At 44.0% G+C, this 6,000-nt stretch overlaps 1 protein-coding gene across 1 annotated transcript in view; it reads left to right on the top strand.

Annotated features, from left to right (window-relative positions):
- The first annotated feature begins 2,480 nt into the window (after window positions 1–2,480).
- The window catches only part of LOC115267615 (motile sperm domain-containing protein 2), a 104,180-nt gene continuing 100,660 nt past the window's right edge, over window positions 2,481–6,000 (top strand). Inside the window, exon 1 of the mRNA XM_062852535.1 lies at window positions 2,481–2,688. The gene's annotated coding sequence lies outside the window, so the exon portion shown is untranslated. The remainder of the gene's footprint in view (window positions 2,689–6,000) is intronic.

Raw genomic sequence — 6,000 nt, 5'->3', positions numbered from 1 at the left:
GAGGAAATTGGGTTACCGACGCTGACACTACGTGCACAACTCTCTACTCCCCCTTCTTATCTCCTTAATGGAGACTTAGCCAAGGGGCTGTCCTTCACGATTTCGACATCCCTCCCTCCCTTGTAGGATTTTTTTGCATGGGAAACGACATGTTTGTGTAGGGCGGGAAAGATTTCTAAACACAAAAGCCCCCCCCCCCCCTAAACCCACAATTTAATTGACAGCCCCCAACCCGCTTCTCGCGAAGGGATTACTAGATAAGTAGTATCAAGATATCGTTGTTGACGTTTCCATTCGCATCCTTCAGAAAGGTCGTGAATACCGCATCTACGATTCAATTATTTAAAACTAACATTTCAAATGCATTCCCGGGATGTACCAGAGGATTTCAATAGCGCACCAAGGGTTTTCAAGGGGTTTCAGGGGTGCACCATGAGGTTTCAGAGTGTTTCAGAAGATTTCAGGAAGTCCCATGGACGTTTCAGAGGTGTTTCAGGGAATCTCAGGGGTTTTATGGGTGTATTATGGGGCTTAAGGGATTTCAAAGGCGTTCCAGGGGTATTCCAGGGAGAGCATTTCAGCCGATGTTTTTCTGGAGGGTGTCATTGGAAGTTTCAGGGAGTACCAGAGTCAAGTATCAATAGGTCCATGATGCTTCAAGAGGTTTCAGTGATTCTAGGGGGTGTTTCAGAGGGCCTCAGGGATTTCAGGGGCTAACATGTGGTTTCTGGAAGTTTCAGAAGCGCTCCAGGGGGTTCATCGGGGTTCATCGGGGTTCACTGGGGGTTTAGAGGCGTTCAGGGGTGTTCCAGGGTGTTTCAGAAGCATTCCAGAGGAATTTCAAAGGGGTTTTAGAGCAATCCAAGGGCGTTCCAGGGGTGATCCAAGGGGTTTCAGAGTTTTCTGGAGCGTTCCAAGGGTTTTCAAAAAGGTTTCAGTGGGTTTAAGGAGTATTTCAGGGATTCATAGGGCTTCAGAGGCATTCCATGGAGCTTCAGGAGGTTTTGGGGAGTCCCATGCACGTTTCAGGAGGTCTCAGTGTATTTCAGAAGTGTTCCATGGGACTTCCGGGTGTATTAGAGATGTTCCCTGGAATATTAAGGGGCTTCCTTAGGGTTTCATGAGGTTTCTTGGCTATTCAGGAGCGTTTCACAGGTTTTCAAGGAGTTTCACTACCATCACCTGGTGGAAATGTCTCACTGCGTTGTGCAATATCGTCAACAGAAGGCGCTAGTATGAAACGTCAAACGCAAAGAAAAACGATGCGCGCGCCTCTGGTTGTAAAAGCCACAACTATGAAGGTTTAAAATGATCGTTAAAACCACAGAGAACAGACATCCAGTCTAGAACAAATTTCATTCGGAAAGTTGTGTAAGGACTTGAATCTTTACTTGAGTAAGGTTGCAAACCAATACATGATGACACCACTAACGCCACCAAACACCATATTGCCACAGTCGGTGAATTGGAACATTTCAAATGGTGAATTAAATTAGTATGGGAAATTAAGCGATTGCAGCGCCACGCTATTGCCACTTGTGTTACCGATTTCAAATGGCCGTTAAATTCCTTACACAGTTTCGGAACTGGACTTGAATGTCTGTTCTCTGTGGTAAAACGTAGTCGATTCAAATTTCGCCAGTGTTACGTCTGTTCATCTGTGAAAATACTGTCAACACTCGTAGACTTTAGTATCTAAGCTCAAGAATAGTTTGGATGATCAAATATATCCAGAAAAAAATATTTCGCTTCATGTTCTTCACTGTATATTTTCCTACTACCGAGGTATTATGCACGAAAAAATGAAAACATAAATTTCAGCACTAACCTTGCAACAATTGGCTAATTCACGTATAATATCTCGAATTTAGAGTTACATGAAATAATGAGTGCTTAGTTACAGGAATTAATCAATGCTCAGGCTCACCAAACAATATGGCAAAACATCATGGAATGAGCTCATAAAATGTTAGGTTAGCAGCTTAGTTTAATCTACCAATAAAACACTCCCATATGTAGGGCCAGACTTACTTTCAACCACGCTTCAATAAATACGTATAGCCAACCATCCAATCGAAATCGACATCAAGTACGACACTATAAGCGTGAGTTCCTCATGCTCCAGCTAAATTTCTTCCGATGCCCTTCTAATACCATCACTCTATCCGCAAACAATTAGCACATCTGATTGTACTCGATATATGTAGTCTTCATTGCCGCAATATATAGACAGGAACACGATTGTTTTCATTTCCAATGGAGATAAGCCGCAGAGCCCGAGATACACTCGCTGGAAGACAACAGACAATACATCTTATACCTACCTTTCGCGCAAAGAACAGACAGTTGTACTATAAAAAATACGCGCCGAATGTTGATTGTCCGTCCTCGGACAACTAACACCAGCATAGCACAACGCCGCCGATCAGCAGCGTCGCGCAATGACGAAGCACTCAACAAACTCATCAGCACAGAACCCGCTGCCATCGTCGTCGGTCGTGTCAGTCAGATTAGTTTCAACCTCCGATCGGGCGGGTCAGCCAGCCGTGTGCCGCCGCAGCCTCTCTCGCGTGCCTAGTGGTCGTCGTCGTCGTCGTTTTCGTCGAGTGTGTAACGCTTGGATTCGCGACGAATAAGACTTCGATTCTAATCTGACTGACCTGAGCGGGGTTACAGTGTTGCGTAAAGGTTGATCCACAGACAAACAGACGTAACACTCTGATATTTTGCATCGTACACCGATTTAACGGTCTATTTGAAAATTTGATAGTTGGCCAACTGACCACCCGTGGCACTCGCATCGTTTTTGCTCGAGTTTGACGTTTGCCCACTACCGCCACCTAGTTGATGGTCGGCCAAACTCAGTTCTTTTAGCATTGGGCGAACATGTTTCCGTGACTATGATTTGATTCGAAAAATGTTCGAAGTGTTACGTCTGTTTGTCTGTGGTTGATCTATCACTGGGTGAGAAGCATTGTGCCAGTGGGAGTGCAATTTTAATGCACAACTTGTTGCGTTCTGTGAGGAATTACATTTCAGCACAAATTGTCCTCCGTCGCAAATTGATGCATTTATGCCTGGCCAGCTAATGACGGGTTAACGTTTGAACGTGCAGTGTGGTTATCAATTTATTACGACAAACGTTCTGGTGTGTGGATTAAAGTGTATAAAAAGAGAAGATATACGATACGAATGTCGCAACTAGCAGCACGTGTCTGGAAATCATAAACCCCGACTGAATCGAAGGGCGTGCATCTGTTTGAGCCTCAATGCTAAAAGTGTCGGTATGCCACCAAACACGGACGACCGAACAAATGTGTGAAGAAGAGTCTTTAATATTCACTTTCGGAGCCGGTATCGTTCGTTATCAGAATCCACGCGGTGTCGCAGATTGATTTTCGTTTCATTGAACCTCTCTAGCATAGTAGCAGTGTTGTCAGAGTTTGTGGTGAACGTTTGTTTCTGGGCTTCTTGTCGGTTTGAGTGTGGAGTGGATTTTTCAAGGTCCCAAGCTCCATCGCATATGTGGTTCCCTCGGTATTGACCTTTCATGGTTGTCGCAGCTTCACCAAAAGATGATGGAGCGTGGAGCCAAGAGAACAAAAATATAAACTGCCGAGTTTGTTTGTCAACCAACTTGTGGCATTCAGCGGTGGTGCCCACCGATGTTTAAATCTGCATTTCACTGTAGATGAATTCGTCTCATGACTGCGTTTAAATGCATGCAAATTTGCAAATAGGGTATTGTACCATTTGGGCAGGTGTACCTATTTTGGGCACTTGCCGCTATAACTAAGTCAATTTCAAACGGATTGGTTTAAATTTTTGTACAGAGTTAGATACTGTACGTGCCTAACTCTATACAAAATTTCAAATCAATCGGTTTGAAATTGACTTAGTTATAGCGGCAAGTGCCCAAAATAGGTACACCTGCCCAAATGGTACAAGACGCTACATGTTTTAAGAAAATAAAAAAAAGTATCGAGTTTAACATATTACCCAAAAGTTATAGCTCATATGCATTGTCGTAGCTGAAGGGGGCGTTGTAGGGCCAGGCTCCCTCAGAATCAATCAATTTGATCTTAGGTTGTACACGTTGAATCATAAATTTATGGTCTGAATAAGCTTGGACTATACCGACTAGGCGACATATTTTTCTGATTAAACTCTGCTTTTCTGATGAGTGCTCCAATAGGGCAAACCCTCCTGTGATAGTCATAGCAGAGCTCGTGATAGAACTAACGGTTTCATCAGAGCATTTCTGGGTTTATGTTGTGGCCACGAAATGTGGGCTTCGTGGCCGTGCGGCTAGAGGCGTCAGTCATCTAGCCGTTTCGTAAGCCTCGGAGTGTGGGTTCGATTCCCGCTCCAGTCGGGGTAAACTTTTCGTCAAACGGAAAATTCTCCACTGGGCCATTGGGTGTTATGTGTGTTGTCCGTTGTCATATGTTAGTGCTTGTTCAGTCTGTACAACCTCTGGTTGAAGACGGTGTAGTGTCTTTTAGAAATCTTTTGGCTAGTTTTAAGCAATTCCCAGGGCCGGGTGTACGTGGTGGGCTGGGGGTCCCGGGCCCCCACATTTTGGGGCCCCCCAAAGACCTTTTTTGGTTATTATTGCAGACTACATCCCTGAAAGTGTGATAAAAGTGCACATTTGCCTCGGATCGTCTCGACGTCTTCGGTGCACTTATTCCTCTATTTACAAGGAATAAGTGCACCGAAGACCTCAACTCGATCCGACGTGGTCCTGCGCTGCAATCACACTTTGAAGGTCTGTGCACACTATTGTGTCAGTCCAATTTGGGGTGCAGTCAGCAATACACATCAACTTTATGTTTCATATTGCTCCAATACTGTTTGAAAACATAGCAATTTTTTATGCCCATCGCCACAATCCTTTATCCGGGCCTGGCAATGCAATGCCACACAGTTTTGTTTATTTGTTCACAAAAAAAAAAATCTCCGACGACATTCGCAAATGCTTCTAAACTACAGTGTAAGCTAATGCCAGCAATTTTTACATGATCTGGCCTGTAGCTGTTTGACTAGAACAGCGTAAATTGTCAGCAGTGGGCAGGGATGGGAACGCTCACTTCGAAAGAGTTACACTCACTTGCTATTTTCTCATCTCAGAAGCATGCAATCAAGAAACGTTGTATGGACGACTTTTGCCTTGGTGTTTTGTCCAAAAGTTTGCCGAATACAATAGGGGTCGCACACGCATACCGATATCGTGAGGAAGCTGCGAAGGCAACTCTCCACGAGGTGAATGTAAATTACACTCACCTCGTGGAGAGTCGCTTTAACAGCTCTGTCACGACTTTGGGATTCGTGTGCGACTCCTACTCCATTCGGCAAAATTTTAGACAAAACACCAAGGCAAAAGTCGTCCATACAACGTTTCTTGATTGCATGCTTCTGAGCTGAGAAAATAGCAAGTGAGTGTAACTCTTTCGAAGTGAGTGTTCCCATCCCTGGCAGTGGGGTGACACAGCTGTCAAACTCGGTACATCGCTGCTTCACCCATCATCGTTTTTGGTACGGCGCGTTTTGGTACCCACTTTCTGGTCGGTTTACCCTAACTTGTTCCTGATTTTCGGGTGTGTGGCTCGTGTGTTGCTAGTGCTTATTTCGGAAATTACACATTTCGAACGAACTTGTTGTTTTTGATGATTGTTTCTTTTTCTTTATCACTTTGCACGATATTATATGTAGCAGCGAAGCAGTGTCGATGTTTCCAGCGCATTTTTTCCATGAATTAAGCAATCAAAACAAAAACATTATACGCCATGTTTAATTGAATGCTGGGTAGATGATTCCGGCCCTTCGTCATCCCCCTGATTGTCAGTTAGTTGGCATTGATGAAGGAAAAGTATTTTCAAACTATACAAGCTATACATTTTATCACATTTTATTTGAGGACTATTAGTTTTCAGTGGGTTTTCAGAAAGCTTTTATCAAGCTTCAAAAATCAGGACAGCTTCCTTTAAAACTGTAATC

The sequence above is a fragment of the Aedes albopictus genome, chromosome 2, assembly GCF_035046485.1.
Source record: "Aedes albopictus strain Foshan chromosome 2, AalbF5, whole genome shotgun sequence".
NCBI classification, from domain to species: domain Eukaryota; kingdom Metazoa; phylum Arthropoda; class Insecta; order Diptera; family Culicidae; genus Aedes; species Aedes albopictus.
Note: the sequence above shows the minus strand (reverse complement) of the source record. Positions and strands in the feature narration are given on the sequence as shown.